The following is a 24,810-nucleotide window of genomic DNA, read 5'->3' on the forward strand; positions in this document are numbered from 1 at the left end:
CCAGGGATTAGGTTCACCCAGCAAAGTGTTAATAATTTCGAGCTCATCACAGGAATGTGTGTAACTTGGCATGGCATGAAAGCTTTGAGGGAGAAGTGCAATGACATGAATCGCTGGATTAGGCTTTAGGACTGGTCATCTCTTTTGTATTTGTCCTTATAGGCTGTGCAAGCCCTTTATCAATAAGTGACATTGGGCACAAGCCTTATCGAACTGCTTTGTGAAAGACAAGTTGTAGAAGTATTTTTGTAGCTTTCAATCAAATTTCAGATCCGTGTAGAACACGCTCAACAGACTCTGGGGTATTGGGGAGAGTTGGTGGGGGACTAGTCAGCCAGAGTACATTAACTTTACTAGTGTCTTTGAGATGAAGAGCAGGCTAGAAGTAAGAGAGGATGGATGGAATTGCCTGACATGTCTCCATACAAAAGTTTTTGGCACTGCTATATCGGTAGAAAAAAAGGAAGCTGTTTATTGGATTTGTACCCTCTGTATTTCTTTGAAATGTAATCATAACCCAGGCTTGACATATTTATTGCATATACAGGCAACACACTGGAGTTGCAGAAGTTTATTATTTTTCAATATTTAGTCAGCTAAATATACAGTATAAACATTAAAATACAATGGTTAAATCAGTTTGATTTATAAAGTCTGGATTCCTGGCATAGAGCTCAGTTTAAATCTCTTCAAATGAAAGTGGCAAACAAGGAAGACAAAGGACACTCCTGGTTGATTTTAGGTTTAATTTGGAAATTTTGCCTCTTAGAATAAACCTGCTCGCACTGAGGAGGATGAAATAGCACAGCTGATGCTGTATTCTTGTATAGTAGGAGGCACAATGCAGATTTGCTAGCCATTTTAGCATGAAATTGTGTCTGCAAATCTGCCCACTCAGACCACCTCTTCACGAGTGTATGCACAATGGCTAGTTTTTTTTGTTTTTGTTTTGATTTGATACGAGCGTTTAATTTAAATTCGCACCAAATTACATTTTAAATTGGATTATTACTGAAGATTGTATCATGTTTGAACATACGAGTGGTTCTTACTAAAAACATCATCCACAACTGCTTGTAGGAAGTAAGAATTGAAACAATAACTGTACCTACAGTCAGCAAACAGCAGCAGGAATGATATGCGTGATGCATATGCAAACAAATAACAGCATATACACTAATGAAAATATGTAGGTACATAAGTTAAACCCCCAATGTGTAGAATTTTAACAGGACTAAAAGTCTGAAGCAATTATTCAGCTCCTAATATTTGCTATTTAGCACCAAACACAAAGTACAGCTGAGGCTGATGGGAAAATCGTTAATTTTGCAGTTATTTGGTCATAAACAAAGAACTAGCGATTTCATCTCTTGACCTAATGAAAAAGATAATCGGATCACCAAGGTAATGACACATCATCTGATGTTGATATGAATATCTGTACCAAATTTAAATGCAATACCTCCAGTAGACAAGAAATAGTTAAAATACTCAAAACCAAAAAAAACAAGATCATCAGAGTTGGAAGGATTCATCCTCCCAGGACCATTAATGTCTGTACAAGACGTTGTGGCAAACAGTCCAGAAGTTGTTGAGATGTTACAGTGTGGATCAAAGCGGTGGGCCGACTGACTGACATTACCATCCATGGAGCCGCACCACTAGCATGGCTGAAAATTCCAACTTTGGTGCCGCCCAGTGGTGGTTTCAAAAAAGATACTGTGGCAGGCTGCAATGTGCAGTTCTACAGGGGAAACGATTTCTTCTATGGCCACTGAGATGAATTGACTGCGAGAGACAGGCACGTTTTTACCAGGATTGTTTCATTTTTCTACAAACAAAAGCTTGCCGTCAGAGCAATTTAACAGATCCTAAAATTACATAATAAATCCGCACATAGTGGCTTTAAATAATTAAAACATCCAACATGCCACTGGGATCCAGTGAATGCAATAAATACTGTAAATACTGGGAGTTTGATTACAGAAGCTGGGAAGATAAATTGCCAAAGCTCGTCTCCAATATTCCATTAAAAAGGCTACATGTTGTCGCTGACCCTGAGTAAGCGCCTCAAGTTTTTTTCTCAGGCTGTGTCACCTCTTTGTTCCTTCCTCTTTGCTGTTCATGTTTATTTAACCGCTCTTTTTGTTTTTATCCAGATTATTCTCGCTAAAGCTCTTTAAATTAATCTCATTGAATCTCTTTTTCAGCACAGACATATAGGGGCAGTTAGAGTTTGTAGTCATCTGCCTCGTCTTCCTTAAGCCCCTATCATTACATCAGTCACATCCTGCTTAATCCTCAACTGCTGAGAACCACCAGGGGAGAGGGATAACCCTGTGACCTCTTTGCTGCCTCTCCGTTTATTATTTTTATGTTAGATATCTGGATCTGAGGTGATATAATGACTTAACAATGATCGACGGCTCTTCTGAACGCAAGTGAAACAGAATCTGAGTCATTTCCCTGGTTTGGTAATGACCCCTTTTATTGTATCTCAGCTTTGGCAGTAAGTGTGAGTACAGCACTTTGTGCTCCATATATCATAATCAGGATCTGGCAGAGGTTATTTACATTGTTCACAATCCAGTGTTTGGGCTCCTTCTTAATTCCATGGTTAGTTTCCAAGCACTATCTAGTGCTAGTATGAGGGAAGTTAATCATATTACTGCCAAATCCCTGTTTTTATAATTGCTAGCGGCTAGGTGGAGTTGGGATTGAGAGCTCTTGGCTCTTGTTTGAAATGCTTCGTCACTTAACAGTAACATTAACAGGGCAAGAATACTGATGAGACCTACAGACCCCAGTCAGTCGAAATTTCCTCAACTCCTGTGTTTTGACTCTTTTCAGTCTGTGCAGCGCCAAAGTGTCTCAACCCAAATTTATTTGTCTCCGTACTGAATATGTCTACGAGCTGCTGAAGGGAATGACAAATCTCTCAAAAATGTTTAAGACATAGTTGTGATCTAATCGGGCTCTTTAATCTCAACAAATTGTCTTGACAGGTGTTTCAGATGCAGCTGTTTACTGGATAACTATTTAAGTACAGCATAAGGTGCAGCGCTGCACCTTTGCTGATTTAAGCAGTATTGTACCAATGCTTCTTACGGAAACCCGTCAAACAGACTCTGCAGCATAGCTGTTGGTTAGTTTACAGTCTGTCTGACCATCCGCTCAGCTATCCTGCAAAAGTGGATCAGACAGTGGACATACTTGCAGGTACAACACAAGTAGCTTAGTGCTAAATTGTTTTCCTGCATGTGTTCTGACAATAATGCAAGAACTGTAACTCCCTAAAATGCCCTAACCAAACAAATCAGTTGTATCTTGCTTTGACTGGGTGTAGAAAAGACTGGGAGCTTGAATAGGATTAAATTAGTCGCTTTGTGAAATGGTTCAAAGAGCCATCAAAAAATTCAGTGACAATTTGTGGTGCAGATGTTTGCATCCGAGGCATACGTTTTTCCACTGAAGCTGGCACAACCTTTCTTTGCCTTACAGAACAATTATCAAAGCATAAACATTTTCAGTTTAGTTATGTGCGTTTGTTATCATCACTTCTGCACAATTTGAGTGGCAACAATTTAATACCTCAAAAGAAGTCATTAGTATGTTTCTATCACTGTAAGGACATTGTTTTAGTTTTCATTCATGTAGTAACAGTACGCCGTGAATGATAGAATATGCACGTATCCGGCAAGTGTGAAAAGAAGTTTTAATTATGCCATATTGTTATTGAAACAGGTTTGAAAGTGTGTCCCTATTAGGAGAATTTTTATGAGTGTTTCTAATAAATCCCTCGCCTCCTTATTTGATTTACGTTTGTTGTGACTTCTGCAGTCTTCGGAGGTCTGGATGTCTGAGAGAAAAATCAATTCCTTCATAGTTACATAATTCTGAGGACTGCGGGGGAATGAAATGAGAAATCCCTCATCTCTTAATATTGACCAAATTTATTTACTTGCAAAGTGCTGCTGGGTCTACTACAAGCCTTGTACAGACTCACCGCATTTACTCTTTCTTCTACGTTCACTTTGACGGATATACTACAAAAATGCATGCACACTTCACATTGATTAGCCCCACCCCAAACCCCACTATCGGAGCCTTGTCGTTGTGTTTGTACAGGCATGTTTGCGTTCAGTGCAACCATCAGTCAGTGGAAGTGACACGACGGGACCCAACCTAACACAAGGCTTCTTTAAACAGTGAGGTCATTTGATCTCTGCTCCCCCCTCATCCATCAGAATGACATATGCAGATGGTTCGCTGTATAGCTGTAAGACCTCTAGACATCAGTGGCTCCATATTTAACCTGGTCATAAGTCTTGTCCGAATGAGACCATCCATTTAAAACTCGATGTATCTGGAGTTTGACAGATCGTAGCATCTGTTGATGTGTTATTTTCAATTTTTGTCACAGTGTCACCACTTAACACATTAACACAAGCTCACAGGCCAAAAAAAGTTTTCGTCGTGTAGTTCACTGGAAATTTACAGGATAGCAGCATCTTATATTACCTCTGCTTGACTCAAACATGAATTCTGCTTAATTTAATAATTCACACATGCTATTCCTTTGGGTCCTGACAGATATAGAGAGGAAAGGCGGAATGAGAAAAGGTAGGAGGAAGGGATGATATAACATTTCTGAACTTGAACAACACTCTCCCTAAAATAGCAGCTAGAGAAGCAAGACTCTAATCTGTGATGCTCGGCTGAATTTACAGCTTTGAGGTGATCCGTGGACACAGGAGATTAAGAGGTTTGTACAATCGCATGTGTGAACCTTAAAAGAGCTTTAGTATTATAGCTATGCCACGGGTTCTAAACCAGAGAAAATAGGGACAAACTATCCCAAAGCACATCAACAGTAAAACCTCTATGCATTAATAAACCCAAACTTGAGAAATAATTTTGACTGGTCTACGAGATTTTTATGATGTCATCTCGAGCATCAAATTAATTTAGAGGACATCCCTAGGCCGAGCAAGCAAAATACAACATTTATAATAAATGATTATGAGCATTGAAGTTTTTGGGTTTCAGATTTCTTACGAAGTAGTTTTGAAAAAAATTCTGTGGATCTGCACAACACATTTGGCACGTTCTTTTTTTTTTTTTTAGAAAAACCAGCTACGTGGGTATCTGAATATTTTTTTAATAGCTGAGAAGATGTCATGGTTGGCGTTGGATGTGTGTAAATCCATTTTCCGCCATCACCGGCTCACTATTTGCTTACACTGGGCATAATGAATCATTAATTCATCGCTGTCACTTGCAGCCCACAGTCACTCTGAGCAGAATTAACTCTTGATCCAGCAGAACAGAGAAGAAAATAAGAAGTTGAGGAGCGTGAGCAACACTATATTTGTTTCCAAACAGCAAACTATGGATCCATTTATGTCTCAAGAGGGCGGGTGTTTTCTAATTAGGGTGTTACGCTGTACTATCTCATGCGTGTTGTTTTGATTGTGTTTTGCATTTTTATAATTTTGTTGTCGCTCATTATTCCCCGACCTCCTGCTCGTCTGTGCTGCAGGTATTTTCAGACTTTGAACAACAGATGATTTTTCCGTTCTACAGCGGGTGATAAAGCATTGCTGTGGGTGCTAATTTTTCTGATTGAGGTTAGAGTTGCAATTTAGAGTGCATGAAAACCAGTTCGCAAGCGAACAGAGAAGTAGAAACAGTTAGCTACAAATAATGGATAAACAGTTGAAACATACAGCTAATGGTAATGAATAAATGGTTGAAATATGTGAAAGTAATAGATAAATTGCTGAAATAGTTAGCCAAAAGCAATGAGGAATAATTGGTTGAAATAGTTGATAAAAAGGGACAGATGAATAAACAGCTAAATCTAATGGATAAATGGTTAAACTGTCCATTACAATTTCAAGCTTGAACAGACTGACATTGACAGTTAAATTGTATGAAGAAGTTATTGTAAAAATATCCAATTTTATATTATCAGTCGTCGTAAACAACATCCAGTTTAAATAAACACATTTGGAACACGACGGGTGGTGTCGATGAGGAGGTGCTTGAGTTCCTCTGACACGGCCGTCAGACAGAGAGGTTGGGAACCACTGTTGTAGAAGAAACTAGAAGAGGCACCTGCAAGGATTTAAGTGAAAGCGTCTCTGTCTCCGATGATGTAGATGATGTTTTAATTATTTCTGGATTGCTATCCCAAAATCTCTCATTAATGCCCTGTTGAAATCAGCGTAGTTATTGTGGTGACATTAGCATGTACCTCAACATCATTATCTCTTCCCTGGATAATGAATCGTGCCCAACAGATAAGGTCATTGGTATTCCACCGGACAATGAGACAGCTGCAAAATGAAATCACTCGTAGACTGAAAGATACACTTTGTAATTTTGCTGAAGCACTGGAGGATACCCTCAAATGACTGAGGTTTCCCTCCAGGTCACTGTTGATGTTTGGAAACTCATCTGTGAACTGCACTGAGTGTCTCCTTAAATATAATTTTGCTTACGTTGTTGCAAAATGTTTTTGAAACAGAGAAAAAGTGCAATTTCTGCAGATGACTGCTCTGTTTTAACACACGTCAGAAGGTAGCTTAGCAGTTAACTTATTCCTTGGTTTTATTTTCTACCGCTGCAAGGCTGACTCTCTAAATCTTTCTCTCTTCTCTTTCTCGTCTAGTTTCTGTTTTCCATTCTGTGGTCCTGAGGAGAAAAGTTTTTCAAATAAAACTGCTGCTGCTTGTCTTTCTCTTTGTTACCGCTGGTAGCAGAAGCCCCCCCCCCCCCCGTCAGTCACACAGGCATAGAGACACAGCCGGTCTAATTGGTAATAGCCCTTCAGCTGTCTTAACTGTGGTTCGCAGCTGCTTTTTGGAGAAAAGTGAAGATTACCTGTTTGCTGTTTTTTTCCCACTGGTATGAGTTAGCATATGGCCCTGTATCTGGTGGCATTAACATGCTGTTGTCTTTTAGTTTCCAGGATTACTGGGAAGTCATGTGTGTTTTACAATTCACCATGCTTTTGATTGTATTTCTTATTTTACTGATGGAGTTTCTCTCTGCACAATCATTTGCTTAAATATTGTACTGTCTCTTTAAAAATGCTGCACAGATACAGCTCAGATCACTTCTCCATTATTGCTCATTTTTTCAATAAGTTCTCTCAGTGAAGATCCTGGGTCGGCCCCTGACTGTTTATGACTTACTGTTTGTGCAGCATTAAAAGGTCAAACTGGACAAATAACTTGTGAGAAGACAAACAAATGGCCCAAAGATGTTGTTTCCTTGATTTCTAAAGGCAAGTTTTCACAACACTGGTAAACTTATGATTCACTGTAAACAATTCCTTGAAAACACAAACACTTCTCAGCATTATGAAAGTTGAATTATGGCCCCAACATATTAAAAAACACCCACTGAGTCTCATTACTGTGTGAGAAAAGACACATCATCTGTGTGTTTGTTTGTGTGAGACATACAGAACAGTGTGCTCTGATTTGAGAAAGAAAGGGAATTAGATTTCAGAATAGGTTTGTTCTCCTGATGTTGATAGCCTTGACCTCTAGCCTAGATTTTTTTGCTTCTTTTTGGATAACAGAGTCCACAGGAAGTATTTCATGACTATTAGTGGTCTTGCAAGATGAAGGTTAGAAATAGCTTTCATCTGATGGAAGACCATCTTTATTTGAAAACCAAGAATATTCTTTTGTTGGTACTGGCGCTGGGACAATGCAGTTAAATTCCTTCGTGCATGAATAATTCTTTTTGCTCCTTTTGGGACGTTGTAATAAAACCTGCTTTATTTTCTCATTCTATCATGTCTCAACCAGTCCTGAGCTAAATGGAATTGGAACGGAGCGCAGTGTTTGGGAGTCGGGTGTTCTCCCATTTCTGATGACCGATGGCAGGAGGGAAATGAAAGGCCTAATGTAAAAAAACATGCCTCTGCTTCTTCTCCTCTCTTCTCCTCTTTCTTCCCTCCTCACCATGACTTTCACGACTGTGTGCATCCTTTCAAAGTCATGAAAGAATGAAGGGCTGGTCTGCTGGTCCTGTTCATGCACCCACAGACAGGCAGACACATATTCCACCTCTTCTTCCCGTCGTCTCTTCCATTCTCCTACTTTTTCACATTATCCCTTTTCTTCCCACCCTGTTTCTAGGGTACAATATACTGTACTTCATGGGGGCAGAAAACAACCCACACAGTTTTGGCTGAGTGAACACGCTAAAAGCTTTGAGCTTTTGGGATTCGGAATTCTTTTATGCTACTTTGTGGTATTTGTGTTGATGAAGACCTGGATGATGGCTGGCTAAATGGGCTGAGGAATTTCACTCTGTGCAGCGAGGATACACATCATTTGTCAAGCAGGCTGTCTACAATTATCCATCAAACACAATACTACCCATTAACATGAACTTCAATGAAAAGCTTATTTGTACACCAGCTGGATATCACACATTCAGAGCGACTCATAAACAGGAGTTCGGTTGCTATTTGGTCATCTTGCTACCAGACGCAGAGCTGGTGCAAATGATGTTGATTTCGTTTTCTCTTTTTATTTCCATTCCTGTACTTAAAAAGAGTCAGAGTTAAAAAAAAAAAAAAAAAAAAAAATCAGTTCTTTTTGTTTGTGTTGTTCAGTTTGCCGTCCCTAATAGGTGCATTTATTTTTTCCCTGTGCCGATCACACCTCTGTGCCCCATGCCTCCTCTAATGCTGTCGGCTCACATTTGGAGTAGCTCTAATTGAGTTTTTGAACAGCCGGCCCTGTCTCAAACACTCCACGAGAGATAAAAGAAATTTTGCATTACAACATCAAAGGGGCGCCCCCGCACCCTAACCCCATTCCACTTCCACACTCACCAAAACATGATGAGATCAAATGAACATCTAAGGTCAGTGTCGCTCCGAAGGGTTAATGATGCGGAGACCGTGCTTGGATTTTTAATTCACACTCAGGGCAGATAACTACCCTCATCCCATTCAAGTCTCATCCTTCCACCGATGACTCATGCACTTTGCACTTTGTGAACAACCTGTTTATTTAAGGCACTTTATACGAATACATTTTACTGTAATTTGACATGGCCCGGCTTGGATCTGTCATTATCTGACACTTTCTACTTCACCAGGATCAATAGGCAGTTAATGGCGGCAGACGTGAGGTAGACGGCATCATCTAAACTCAGCAATGGCACGAAGAATCCTGCAGTACAGAGACTTGCTTGAAGTTAGAGGTAATTCAGGGAAGTGGTAATTCAGTTCACCAATATTTGAAGTCTGTTTTTTACTCTTCATTATTTCTTATATAGCTCTCCTAACGTGACCCCCTATATCTCAAAGGGTACGACATATAATAGTTATGCCTCTTACTTGGACAGAGCAGATGATCCAACAACATTATACCCTGACATATTTAGCCTCTACTTCTCTTTGGAAGTGAAGTGAAGGGATATTTTGAGTATGCCGCTGTACCCGTACATAGTATATAGAGATGTATACGAAGCTCTCATATCCGAACCCACAAGATAGATTGTAATCCACTGACCTCGACTGAGTCAAGTCAGCTAGATAAACACGGCGAGGTGTGTGTGACTGTGTGCATGTTTGCCCACCCCAATTCAACAGAGGCGATTCATTAATATGGCCATGAGTCATTTGCTCAGATGACAAAAGGTTTTTATCTGAGAGGGCTATTCAGCGTAGATGTTGTATCAACCCAGCAGGTATTCCAGGGCATTTCAAGAGCCGTTTATTGCGTTCACAATCAGCTATTATTTCAATATTGGTATAACTTGCACCACAGGGTCATTGTTCTCAAAGCCATAACTGTCATATGTAATGCAAAGGCCAGAGAAAATTCAAGGTAACCTGTTGAGTTTTCTTGTAAACGAGAGGTTACGTTTACATCTAGTTTAACTCACCAAAACCTAGATCCTTGAGGCCTTGTGTGTATCCTTGACCATTTCTTTTGCAAAGCTTTTTTTTGGATTAGTTTAAATCCTGCATAGTTCACACCCATGCTTGCCAGTTTGCAGTCTTCTTTTTCCTTGATCAGTGGAATAGCGTGATACTTGGGTGTGAGCATGTGTGTCCTCATACGCGTGGATGGTACAAACAAACGGGGAACCAATAGTAAAGTTTTGCTCCATAGCAATACTAGTGGTCAGAGATTCCACAGTGCTGTTGCCGTGCTTTTATACACATTTAACTTGACCATATAAATTTCAGCCAAATCAACATACATAACGGAGAAATTTGTCTTAATCATGATGATGAACGGCTTCTGAGAACAGTAATATCTTTAATTAATTTGTTGTCTAGAGTTAGCACATATTAAAAGATCTCTCAATTTCAGAGTGCATTGCAGCTTCCCATCGCATGTTGGTGATAGGGTGACCTTTGTGTTTATATTTGGATCACAGATTGTGCTTTTGAAGAGCTTGGCAACCGTCTAGCACTCATATAGTTTTTTGTGAGGTTACAGAGACCTGTCCTGCCTTCAGTGCTGATATGTCTGAAAACAGAGACTGAATGAATCTTGAGTCTGTCTTGAAATTAGCTGTGACAGCTGAGATATTCTCTCTGTGCTGAACTCTCTAGAGAGTTGGCTTTTAACAAATGGGAGCGGGTGAGAATGCCTTGCTTTTGGCAAATTTTCAAGGCTTCTCTGTTTTTCTCTTGTGTCTTGTTTCTTGGAAAGATCACATGAGAAGACAGAAAATAACAGTGTTACAGATCACTTTCAATGTTTTTCAGCTTCTGTCTTTGTCTTGAAACAGATGCAGTAAAAATTAGTTTTTTTCAGATGTGTTCTTTACAGAAATCTGAATGTCACTCTTCCAACTTTTTGCTCTTACAGTGTTGGATACCTAGACAAATACAGATCTCAGTTTCAAGTTTATTGTTCTCTCCTAAGCTTTTAAACGTCATGTCCCATAGTTCATTTCATCTGGGCTTTATTTCATGTTATCCCCCTCGCACTCTCTCTGATTCATTTTCATCTTCACCCCTCATCTCTTTCCTTCCTTTACAGCATCACGGGATTTATAGTGGCTGCTTCTCTTCCATCTGTTTCCCAATCAATTTGGTCTAATTTCCTGCCAATTGGTCCACCTCCACGAGCTAAGGCTCATTTAACAGGAAGCAACGCATGTTGAGATCATCAGCTGCGGTAATGGTGATCAGTCCGTGAACCTCTCGGCGTCACACGAGCTTGCCGGGAGTTTGGATGTTTGTTTGAAGTTTTGGATATAGCCCTTTACAAGACCACTGGGGGAGGTTGTGGTTGTGTGTGTGTGTGTGTATGTGTGTGTGTGTGACTGTGTGTGTGTGTGTGTCTGTGTGTGTGTGTGTGTCAGTGTTTTAGCAGATGGCTCAAAAATTTACTCATTTTAACAACATGAAAGTTTAATGAAGAAAACATTGTGCCTGCGGTCAGGCTGCTGTCAAGGTTTCTGTGGCTTATTGATCTAGCAGCTTGGTTCCTGTTAATGTGATGCACAAATACATTTTATTTGATATGCGAGCTGAAAGTCATGTACAGACAACGGACTGTTGCAGAATCGTGTTTAAGTGTTTTCAAAAACAAACTATCCTCCCAGAACAGCAAATATGACTCTTCATTACTTTATTGCCACTTTCTTAAACAATGGGTAATCTGTTACATCATCATGAATTTGGCACCATCATGACTCTTTAAACAGTAATGTCTCACCCATTAAGTATTTATTATCGCCCATATTTCTCTTCCTGTTAGAGCTGCTCTCCTTAACTGAGCCCTAGTCTTGGCTTCATGTGGCTCTCGACAAGGACAGCTAAACAGCAGGCTTACAGAAAAATCCAAACTGAAATTTGTCCTCACATGCCACAAAGATATCTGATTGCTCTTTTAGTTCATAAATAATTTCAAAAGAAGCTTTAGCTCACGGGGTGGTGCCTGGTTGTTGATCAGGACAAAGCAGAGCAGTCCTGCTCGTCAGCTTTACACCTATTAACCTCTCCCATTTCACATCAGCTTCGGTAGACACTGAGGAAAAACGTGGCATGTGGGCAGTCCACATAGCCTGGTTAAGATCTTATTTGGGTTAAGCTGTTTCAACCCACTTTGATGGTGGACATGGTGTTTCAAGTAACAGAACGTCCTTGTCCACCTTTGTGGCTGGAAAGGTCCTTTAGCGAAATAACTGAGCAGTAGGTGTGACTGCAGTGTGCTTCTTTTGCTTTACATTAGCTAGACCAGTTTTAACACAGTACATTATTACAGTACATTTTTTTTTTTTTTAAAAACACATCAAATTATATAATAAATATACATCAGAGTAGTCTTTATTGAATTCATGTACTGGTAGATAAGTAGATAGTAATAAGATAGTATAACATGACATCTAAACTAAACATTGAGGCCCTTCTTTATATTTTTTAAAGGCATTATACAGTATGTGTGGGAATACTGTCCTCTTTATTGTGATCCAAGATGATCTTAATGTGGTTTAATCACACAATATCCACAAGATGCAGACCTGCGGTGTGCACATGAAGTAGCCAGTCTTGTCAGTGGTAGCAGATGGAGATCATCCAAGTGAGAGGCTCAGTCTGTCTCCACGTATGTCAGAAGTAAGAGGATGACCTTGGCTGAATCTCAACTGGGTTTCAACCATAAGAAACACACACTTTCTTTCCTTTTCTGTCTGTCTCTCTGTGTGTGTCTCACGCACACACACACACACACACACACACACACACACACACACACACACACACACACACACACACACACACACACACACACACACACACGCACACACAAACTGCCTCGCTCCTACACATTCCTGTATGCAGTGTTACAGCTGGAGACAATATACACTCCTCCACACTATCACTTTATCAAAAAAAAAAAGCCGTTTGTAAGACACTCGCCGAGGCACGGAGGCTGTTACAGAGGCCTTACAAGCAGGTGATTCCATAATGAGTCACTTGTAGCATTTACCACAGCGGGATGAAGTATTTGCTGCAAGGTTAAGATGTTGCTTGACAGTTAATATCAGAAGCAGGCTCAGTAAACATTCTTCCCCTTTTGTCTAAACACTTGGTGAAGTTTTAGCTCAATTTTTATCATGCCCCCACAACAGAGCTCGTTGCTCTTAAATCAACCCGACACTGGGTATTTGACTCATATAACATAAATCCCAAATCAAATTAATCAAGGGCAGTTTTCTAGAGTCGGTGTAGTTGTTCTTGCTGAGCTGCACTCACAGGGAAGGATAAACAGTCAGTGAAAGGTGATATCAATATATTGGTGGCCAAAAAATTTGAAGAGATTTGCTAGTAGATTTACATTGGACCGTAGCTAGTTGAGATAAGGGGCTCCATTTAGGAAGAAGAGAGGTGTGGGACTGTGAGTGCAAGATTTGAGGTGGTTTGTGTTTAATCTGCACAGTCTAACCTATCTTGTTTTAGCTGTGGCCACTGTCGTTTCGATGTGTACCACAGTGGCCTTGTGCTGCAATTCTCAGTCCCCTCTCCTATGTGCCTCCCTTTAATACGCATGAAGCCACCGGGCAGTTCTTGGCACTAACAAGTGTTACTGTTGTTTACTGCATGCAGAGGTTCATATCTCCTCCAGGAGCTGTTTGTACCAGCTATTTTTAAGTTCAAATTTAGCTTAGTGTATAACAGAAGTGTTTTCAGATTGACATATCACGAACGTAAAACAGTTTGCAACAAACAAACCAGTTCTTATATAGAGATTAGTTGGTACTAAATATTTCCACCCAGTTACTGCCAGGTGTAAGAATTCTTGCTAACGGAAGCAACTAACAAAAACTCGAGAAAACATTCACTTGCTAATATGTGACTCATTTAGAGTGAAGATTGAAAGATCTGCCTCCCAACCCATAAATACCACAGATTTATTTTCGGTGCAGGGAATCTTAGCAGTGTTTTGTGATTTGCCCCGGTGTAATGGTGGATATTCTCACATTTAACAAAAGTTTGCTGATTAACCGTGAATTTCTTTTCATATTCCTCACAGTTTCACTTCAAGATTTTATTTCACTGTGAGACCCAGAACAAAAGCTTATATACTAATTACTTGACCTTTTCTCTATTAATTTAAAGGAGTGGTCTTCACATGTCCTGTATGACACATTTCTGTTCCAGATTGATAATGAGCTATTGTACATTCACATTCTCTATCTGGATAATTGCCATTTCATATTATTGTGGGAAAAGCCTCCTCATTCATGGGATATTTCATGCAAATTGAGACTCAGATCAAGTTTTGTTACGATTTAAAGTGGAAACTTGAAAATGGTAATTGTCTCGTTCAGTCCTCTTTATGGCTCACTTAAGAATGCCCCTCCAGACTCAGCTCTAATGTGGAGCAGATAGGCCAAGTGAGGCCGTCAGTATTAGCATGAAGTATTCCATCTTGTTACGATGCCTTTCATAAAATGTTAGAAAACAGTTGTGGATTTTTATTTAAATTTTTGTGCTTTTACTCTAGTCTTCATGCAGCCAGTGAAAATGTCAGCGTTACTAAAAAAAGATGTCACTGCAGACAGAATCGTCCTCACCCAGAAATGTCATGCAACCTCCCATTAGAAGAGAAATGATTCCTCGATTGACCTTTGAGGTTTAATTTGTAAATGTAACACAAAAAGGAGAGTGGGGGCCTCATTTATTTCACAATACTGGAGGCGATTATGAATTGTTTGAATATTAGCATCAAGCCCCTGCCCTGACCGCCCTCCACTCTGATACCCTTTTTCATTTATCCATCCAGGCCAGCTATGACTTCCGTTTATAATAAATGTTTTTTTAGTCTGGGAACTGCTCCAGCACTTCTGATTATTTTTAATGACAAGCTCTTTTTTTGTGGTACATTCATATTTGTCTCTTAAGACTTGAAGACTGTTTTAATGAGCTCTCATAAGGTCTGCTTCCTTAGCCCCTGGCCAGATCCAGCTATGTGCAGCAGGCAACTCTACTAGACCAAGACTATATAAGGCATGAACACTTCCCTAGACATGAAGACATGCCATTCTTCCCTTTGACAGATATTATCCAGTGGGGAATGGTAGCTACGGTACTCGAGTAGACCCCTGATTAAAAAATATCGCACAAATAAAGCATAAGGCAAGATTTTAACACTGCTGCAGATGTTGAAGTAGGTTACTGAACAATATGAGCTATTTGGCGGCGTTGATCATGAAAAGATGTAAAAATTAGCTGCCGACTAAAGACCTTTGGCTCTGCTTTTAGAAGCAGATTATATATATGTGCTGGAGAGAAAGAGCCGTCATTTTGGCTCATACAGCAGTGACATAGTGTTATGGGCTCTCCCACCTGTTGAAGCTTTGCCATTCATTTCAAATGCTAAAAAAGTCAGTGTGCTATAGGTGTTCCACTCCCTAATTTGGACACAACCTCTTCAACTCATTCTCTCTTTTCCTCTCCTTCTCCCTCTGCCCTCTTGCTCCCTGTCTTCCTCCCAGACACCATGATCCAGCCAGAGGAGGATAATCACGCACCCTCAGTAGACAGCATGGACACCAAAAGGCACTCTGCTGAAAGGTGACCTCCTGACACTTCACCTCCCCAAAACATTTGGTGAGTTAAGAGTCAGAGAATCCCTTCTATTCACAAATGACATCCTCTCCTCTCCTCCCATCAACGTTTGGCAGGATGTGCCGCTCCAAGCCATCTGCTAATGTTCATATCAGACATTTTAAATGAAGCCCTTGGAAACACAATACATAATCTACAGTCTTTTTTCTCTGCTTGTATTTCCGCTCCCTCTGAGAAAAAAAAATGTTCAATGCGGAATTTTTTTGCCTTCCTAAAGCATTGATTGACTCATCAATGCTTGAAAATTGCCATTTTCCCCTTTACATTAAGTGGCAATAACCTTCAAGCGAAAAAAACAAACAATTTTTTTCCTTAATTAAGGGTATGTATTTTTCTTTAATGACAGAAGTATATGCCGGTATTTTATCTGAAATAGCCTGAGTGTATTTGTATGAGTGAGCATGTGTGTGAAGAAGATATGGTGATGGGTATTGATCAGTCATTAACTGTCTCCTTGCATGTTTTGGTTTCCTGATGACACATCTAACTACCGCCACTGATATCCACACTGAGGGAGTGATCTCATGGCTGTGCTTGATATATCACAAGTGTTTTCATATTTTCTCTCTTAAAAAAATTAGGCTGTTAATATTCTATGTGTTTTTTTTACATTGCCAGCAAATGCCATCAAAAGGACCAAATGCAATAATGATCTAGTCCATCTCTCAATACTTTCTAACTTCACCTCTCCATCTGTGGCACTAAGCCTCAAACCCATTCATTCCTCCTGAAGACTTACATCTTTACAAAAAGCTCACAAATATAAGATTTTATTTTGAAAAACGACACAGTATTTTCCTAAATTTACTTTTAGTAAACTTTAGTTTAGTAAATGTTGTATTTGATGGGGACTTTCTTCAGCTGCGAATTAATACACACTCGGTGTTCTAGTGAGTATTTCTGGTAGCAGGAAGGTTCATGTGTGACTGACTCAAAATAGACCACAATGCCCAGGGTAATCATAATTAGGGAAAATGTCACCCGGTGCTAGGTGTGGTTCAATGATGTTTTCGGGCTTCATTGGAAGTCTGTAACTCAGAGGAATGAGAAATAACCAGCTTTGGCTATCACAAGTAGTACTTCTTATTAGGATCAATGCAATGTTGGTTTCAGTCTTTCCATGGGCTTTGATGACCATAAAGTGAATATACAGTATCACCAGTCTATTGTTTAAATGTAGTTGTCAAATCTGAAAGGAGAAAAAAATAAAGCCCCATGTCTCATCTTTGAAACCTCAGTAGACCACTCAGTTGTAAGTACGCATGTGAAAATGATGGTGAATCATGTTTGATGTTAATTTGGATGCACATTCCAGGCAGTTTGTTTTTAAGCGAGGGCCCATATAGGGCAGCAGCCCTTAGTGGCGAGTGCATACCATCTGTAAGTTATTACCTGTGGAAACGAAATATCAGCACACTCAAGACCGAAAAAATAAACAAAAATAATAATAATAGCCTGACAACACCAAAACGCCAACATTACTACCATTACTTCTACTACTATTTAATAATTAATGTAATGTGTTATAATGTGTAATCTGATTAGAAGCCCAGAGAAAAAGAGAGCTTGTGCTGCATGAACACACATATGTGTTGTTCGATTGAAATGGAAGTGGTTTTATTTAAAAGAAGAACCCTAGAAATGTCATTGAAGGCAAAATACAGGAGGGGATCGACAGTTCCATAGCAACTGAAATGGATATGTGCATTAGAGCCAGAATTGGAAAAGCGAGGATTTTGGTTGTACGGGTTGAATTGCCGATTGTGACCTACCAGCAGATATACATCCATTACTGTGATTTACTCTCCAGTGTGTCAAACATAGCAACCTAACGACACATCTAGAGGGATGATTTCAACTGACGTGATAACATAATGAGGAAAAATTCCAGTAGAATATTTTATATTTTCACAGTGTAGCTATGCTTTATTTATTAACCATGGCCACAAGAACAGTTGGTTTACAAGTGGCCCTGACCAAACATAAAAAGCTTTTGCATTCACATTAGTCTTTGTTGAAATGAAAACAAATGCCAAGAGTTATGAAACTGTAACCTTGTTTGAAAGTAATAAAATTCATCCCCTGAGCATAACTCACATAGGGCTGATTTTGTTTGATAGTAGCATCTATATGGTGCATCATGCTACAAAGGGAGTTCTGTGATAAAACATTACCTTAAACTCTCCTGAAAAGTTAGTATTAAATGAAGTAGCCTTTGGCCAGAGTGCCTCTTTATGGAAATCAGGTCTTGCACTGAAGTGATGATTGATAGCAGACTTACATTCATTTGAGAGTAGAGAACCTCAGGCTATAATCAATGCAATCTCTGTAAGTGAAACACAAAAAAAAAAAAAAACGCCAAAAAAAAAAAAAACACATTAAAATCAAGCAAACATAATGAAAGTAAAAATAATAATTTTCACTAATTGGCCAAAGGCAAGGCTCATTTGTCATTGAGGAAATGGGGCATATGTACAGTGTAAATGTTGTTACACCATATAGAGTTCAGTGGGTTTACAGTTTGCCACCTGGCATGTCTGTGAGTGTGGGTTCAACAGCAGGAGTGGCTGAAAGCGTTCGAGCATTGGAGAGGACTCAGTCAGCGTGCATTTAATTTGGCGTTGGGGCAACAGGAGACGTGGTTGTACAAGAGATATGGATGAGCCCATCTGGGAGTGAGTGTAGGAAGGCACAGATAAACCATTTCTGTCATCTCATTTCTTAGAATATGATTACCTGTCTAAGGTAATGTTTTTGCCCGACATTTGTTCTATCTCCTCTATGTCATCTATTAGTTATGTTGTTAGATTTTATCGGACAGGGCATAAGAATATATTGATAATCCAGAAACTATAGGACACGTTGTTCAGTCTAAGTTGACTTAATGAAGTCAAGTTTATGGTTAGAAATTACAATAATTACACAAGATTTTCTCATCACTGAAAACTTTAGCAAATTAGTGTAAAGTCACACTGCATACCGGATCTATAGAAGCAACTCCTATTTCCTGCATGGATGCAGAATGCATCATTCAGTCCAGAAAACTCTCATTAAGAAGACATTAAGACTAACTTGTAGAGATCACATGTGTGGTGAAATCTGAAATTCTGCAACAGCAACTTGTCCTGCACTTACCGGCACTCTTTGAAAAAAAAATCCTCAAGTCGTGCAAGAGTGACGGAGGTCTTTATTTTTTTATTTATTTCTGTAGGCTCGATCTACTGTACCTGTAGGTGTTTCAGAAGTTTCAGTTTCGTTATAACTACATACAGAATGCATTTACACTACTTTCTAAAGCCACAAGATATAATATTCTGTCAGTCTCTGTAACAATCGGACCGCTGTTTCTTGCTGGATATCGTAGCCATGACGGTCATAGTCAAACGGATGGCGTATCTGTGAGAACAAAAGGTGAGTTATAGTGAAGAAAACCAGTCCAGTGGGACTTCATTAGGCAGCTTTATAATACTTCAAACACTATAAAAATATTTGGTATTCAGCTGCAGTTCTAAGGGGCTCGTACTTGCAATTACAGAATAATCTTTGAGTAAATTAGGAAACCTCTCATCTGAAAAGGCCATTAATACACACATGGATGCACACGCACACATCGCCTCACTCACTACTTACACTAAGCTTACTCTGCTGAAGTCTTTATTGTCCACACAATGTTTTGGTGAAACTATAGCAGGATTACCGATAGAAACACTGCAAAGTTTGTTTTCGGCCTCCTTAAACACTGTTCAGCTCTGCCTAATGTGCATCTCAGTCTTCATGAATAGTTTTTCAATTTCAAGTGTGTAAGCAGTTGTCAACGAAGTGTGTTTTCTAGGAATGCACTAATCATGGTTTTTCGCCCAAAATCCTGATCCAATTAATTTAATATTTAGCATCTGTCAATTCCAGAGTTCCAATCTGATATTTTTATATTTACATAACCCGGCAGCACATTGAACACTAAATTAGGTTGACGCTAAAATTAGTATAACTGTTTAGATACGTTTGCCAGAACCAACCCTAACCCCCACATATTTTTACTCTGACTCAACACTTGTTCATTGTTTAAAACACCTAAAGAAAAAAAAAAAAAAGGTCTAACATATTGAACAGTGCCTATACTTTCTGAATTGCTTTGGTTTGTATAACATTTTTAAATATGAAGCGTTTGTTTGGATCTGTTGGGACAGGAAGGCTTGGACAGGAAGGATATAGACAGCCTCTCTCTCTCCCCAACACTGAAGTTCAAATACAGGTTTTAACCAACTGCAGCACTTGACAACAATGGTGCTTGTGCAAAACGTTGCTGAAATAGATGCAAAGTGACTTGTTCTCTTAACTTCTACTCTCTTCGCTGTCGGTATGTATAAATCTTCATTAAAGTGTATTTTTGCAGTATTTAAAGTGTTTTAATGAGGCAAAATGGAAGTCTTTTGACAGCTGGTATACCTGCAGCACAATGGGTAACAGTGATTCAAGGTTATGATTTGAATCAGCCTTAATGCAGCGGTCAGTGATTTTTTTAAAAAGGAGCCTTTCTTGGACTATTTGATGATCTTGCTGATCAGCTCAGGGAGTTTCCTTCTTGTGAAGAGTAAATTGTTCACTTGTTACATAGTGTAAACTGCATACTGTATTTTACAGGCTGGACATCACTAAGATTTCCAGCAGTTTCAAAAATTGAGAAAATGTATTGCAAGGATTGTCGCAATAATAATTACATTTCCAGAATTTGGTATACCTCGCAATTTAAGTCTTTCTATACGGTCTACCTGCAGATTTGGATTGACCAATGAGTACCCATGAAATAAGACTGACCAGCTTGCAACACTGCAGATCTGCAGCTGTGATGTTATTTCTGATGACTTTTTATTTTGGAGTCAGAGCCTAGAGGTAATGTCTTGGCATGACCGAATGCTGTGTCATTCCCACTGAAGTATGCCATAGATACTCTGCATTTGTAATACATTGTGATAAAACAATGGGATTTTATACTGGTAACACATGTCAAGAAAGTGTGTCGTCATGGTGCTCCAACTTTTGTTATTATCTTCAATTTTCTGTGTAGAAAAAAGTAGGCCTACCCAGGTTTTCAGCATCAATTAAACTGCTTTACTACTCCTGAGTCTGAAAACAGGTTGTAGACTAAGAGCTAGCTGTAGCAACAGTCTGTCTGTCATCATCTAAAATGGATGAAATGGGAGAATATTTGTACAGCATTTATTTTCATTTAGGTTTTCTTAGTCAAAGAAAAAATCTGCTAACCCTGCCAGCGTGGCGCTAATGTTATTATAACATAGGATATTTACCCCCGGTAATGGCACCCTTACTTGAAATTACCATTTTACAGACATTACACTGTTTCCCACAGATTGAGAATTTATGTGTGGTGGTGGGTGGCGCAAACGTGTGACCAATTTGCATACAGAGACTCATGCAGTTTAGAAGGGGAGAGTTTAACACAGGTTATTTTCTGTAGCTACAATTTACAGATGTCCCCTAAAAGGCTCACATACAGACTATCGATAGACGACACAATTTACCGATATTCCCTAAACACCTGAAATGCAGGCTATGGGTAGACACTAGCTAGGCGGCATCAGACAGAGAAGTCTCTAGTCCCCACTCTTTTACTGCAGCAAACACAACTCAGACAGGTGTGTGGCCAAAAATTAGTTGGTTTGAAAACAGTGTAATAAGGCATTAGGTCTTAATCTACCTGGGCAGGCTGCCCAAGTAGAGCCTAAGTATGGGAAACGGCGCATTACAACTAACACTGTTGTCATCCTTCTTCATGAAGTGAAGCCGCTCTTTGGACCATTTCTCTCTCTGCTTCGAATCCTTCTTGTTGCTGGTTTCTAGCAACATAGACGCATGAATTTGACGTTACTGTTTTTCAATGCACAACTGTCAGAAAAACATGGCGAACTGATAAGCTCGGAGGCATACGATTCCCTTGGTTCGGACGATTTGGAACCGGTTCTCAACTGGAACTGGTTCTCGCATCTCTAGTATTCTCTAGTCTTTTCTCAACCTCATGCCACTGAGGTTTGGGGTGATGGTGACATGTAATATGCTGCACATAATGAGTCTAATTTGGTTTCCCACCATATTGCACAACTCTTTAGCCAAGTACCCTTCCAGCACTTTACCAGCTCATCCACTGACTGCTTTGTCCAAAGGCAGCTTTTGCTCAAATTGCTGCCTCTTCCTGTCAATATGTTTGCTCCACAACAATCTGTCTTTTTTTGTGATTGCGTTTCCCTGCTGCAAAAAGCTTTCCCTCTGTTCAGTGCTAAGCTTCTTTTGGTGTACCTCACCTATAATGTCTGCGCACTTATTATCCCTTTCAGGTGCTTCAGGTGCATTAAATTTCATTTTCACCTCAATACTCCTACCTTTGCCTTTGTGCACTCTGTGGATTTGATATAGGCAGTTCAAAGCGTTTTCCTATAAAAAGCCATACTACTCCATGGGATTCTGAGCCATTTCCTAACCTATCCAACATCTTTAACTTAGATATTTTGTATCTCCTATTTTGCCTTTGTTCTGCATTAGCCAAGGAAACATACCAACTCTTATCACCACACCCTTATATTAGGATCATATATAAACTTTGTGCCCTCAGTACCCTTTAACTGTCCTCTGCCTTATTTCCTGAAAATAATCTTTGTCACTTATAGCTGCATCATACCACATTCATAAGCCTTTTCCTAAGCTCTAATAATGTTGTGCCTTTTGTGGAGTGCCTTCTGCTTGCCAGGTCTTAGCTGTGAATATGTTTTCGCCTTACATCTGCAGGTTATGTGTTCAGTTTGTGTATGGGAACATTTTAGTACGTAGAAGTGAGCCACAGCTGCCCTAACCGTCTTTTCCACTGCCACCATCCACTTTAATGTTGTGATTATTACATCCATTTCTTTATATTATGCCCATAGTGAAAACTCAAGTGGGAGTTACTAAAAAATCTGGTGTGAAGAACATCTAAACATGATTGACAAAACTTAAATACTTTAATTTTTTTCCCTCATGTCCCTTCTCCTTTTTCCTTTCCCTCTCTCCACAAAATGCCCTGGTTTTTATCCTCCCTACTTCAGCTGCAAGAACACACAGTCCCATACCTGCTGGAAACAGTGTCCAGATGTATCCCTCCAACTTTTCTCCTGTGGCATTAATATATTGTTATGTGGTTGCTTTCAATTCATGCAGCTCTTCAGTCAACCAGTAGACATGTTATTCCTCAGACATGGAATGCAATGGTGGAAACAACACTGAAGTCTAACCTCTGTACATGTTTGCAATATTTAATACATTCTATACACTATCACCTCGCTCTAGACACTCCAGGAATTTTAATGGATACATGCTACACATTGGATTTTCGTTGGCTTTAGCTATTAACTCGTTGTTTTTGCAGGTTTTATTCACACAACATTAAATATTTCTTAACTGGAGTCATAACTTGGAAAATGAGAGCTTTCAAACCAAAATACAGTGCAGTTAGAATCTGAAACTACCTATATTATCAAGGTTCTTTTAGTGTAAACCCATTTCATAAGCTTTATAGTCTTACTGGACCTCACACATTCTGTAAAGTACCAACAGGACAAATGACACAATACTTTTTCAGGTCACACTATTCAAAAACACACAGAAAAAAATGTTTTAAAGCAGTCCATTTAAAGGGAAGAGCATAGTCAGGGCACTTAATTTAATTTTATTATCTCAAAATGACTCCATCACACTAACAGTGTTGTTTTAGCACTAAAAGTTATTGACTGGAACAAGGCAGTGCAGGTTGGTATTACTCACTGCTGGGCCGCAGCTTATTATTTGAGGGGAGAAAAAAAAAAAACGTTGCGTTTTATTCAGTGATTTTTATGTTTAAATTTTTTCTTTTCTAAATGAGTGTTTAATTTTTTGTGCTCTGGTCTTGAGTTCAATTTGCCAGTCTCTGCTTCTGTTGCTCGGTGTCATTCATGTGGTATACCTGCGCATAAAGTATGGGTCTATGACATAACATTAGTTTGATAGTTGTTTATGTTTCCTCTATGCTGTATACACTATTTTACCTGCTAATGCATTACTCAAGGATGACATTGCTGGTGTATCAATGCTAGATCAATAAAACTTCAAGGAAAATAAAAGTCTGTAGACTCTTTTTTTTCTCTGTTTATAAATGAAAAGATGAAAAGCTACATTGTGTTACCTTCAAACCTTCACTTAAAACTGGTTTAAATCAGGTTCCTGTTCTTCGTCTTGTTAATAGAAATGCCACAGTATTATTCCCAAGGCCTTGGAGTAAATGACAACAGTAAAATGCAGTTCTTATCTGCATCGTCTGGTACTAGACCAAACTGTGATAGCCATAGATCCACAAATGAAGAGGCATTGGGCCTGGAACTTATGTTTTATATATTTGAGTTTGTAGTTCCGTTATAGCGCACACACATCTTCATCAATTCAGTGGCAAAGACCAAATAAGAAGACATGTTGAGGCATGTTCCTAATTTTTCCAAATATGAATTTCTTCCACAACTCTCAAATTACATAACAAACCCATGAGTAACCCTTGAGACACAACTTTGAAAAGGAGCAAAACACACTTTCCTCCTTTTGTCTTTTGACCTTCTGTCACACCAGTTTAGTTATTTGGTTTACACAACCCCGTTGGAATTTTTCCTTTTCAAAGTCAGCGATAGAAATCTAGGCATGCGTCATAATGGCGTGGTGATAAATTGGTAGACTGTATCTGCTGAACACTGTATCTTAGGTCTGTATCATTATAATGGTAAATTATTACAGCTTCCACCTTTGCTAAGCCACAGATAGAGGGTAAAGGATTGAGACTTCTGAGCAGAGCATCTTGAGTGCCAAATTTTACAATTCGTACAATTCTGACAAACAGGCATACTCTCCAGTGTTTTATTCACAAAGGTTTCAAAGAGCAATCCAATCCAAACACAGGGAATGTCACCTCTTTGACGTATAAATCTGAGAGTCAAAGCCAGTAAAGCATCTTCATTATTGGAGCTGTTGGCTCATCTTTCGTAGAATTTGTTGTATTCCTCTGTGGATAATTCTACAGTGTTTTTGCTTAGTCTACAATGGGCAATCCTTACTGAGCTGAGCCGATGTCTGAAACAGAATGTATATTTTCCTTATCTCAAAACACAGTTCTC

The 24,810-nt window shown here is 39.3% G+C and overlaps 1 long non-coding RNA gene across 1 annotated transcript in view; it reads left to right on the forward strand.

Annotated features, from left to right (window-relative positions):
- Positions 1-24,810, forward strand: part of LOC120796844 — a 35,201-nt gene that overhangs the window by 9,236 nt on the left and 1,155 nt on the right. The window contains exon 2 of the long non-coding RNA XR_005708426.1: positions 15,499-15,613. This is a non-coding gene — a long non-coding RNA (uncharacterized LOC120796844). The remainder of the gene's footprint in view (positions 1-15,498; positions 15,614-24,810) is intronic.

This window comes from Xiphias gladius, chromosome 11, assembly GCF_016859285.1.
Source record: "Xiphias gladius isolate SHS-SW01 ecotype Sanya breed wild chromosome 11, ASM1685928v1, whole genome shotgun sequence".
Classification (NCBI taxonomy): domain Eukaryota; kingdom Metazoa; phylum Chordata; class Actinopteri; order Istiophoriformes; family Xiphiidae; genus Xiphias; species Xiphias gladius.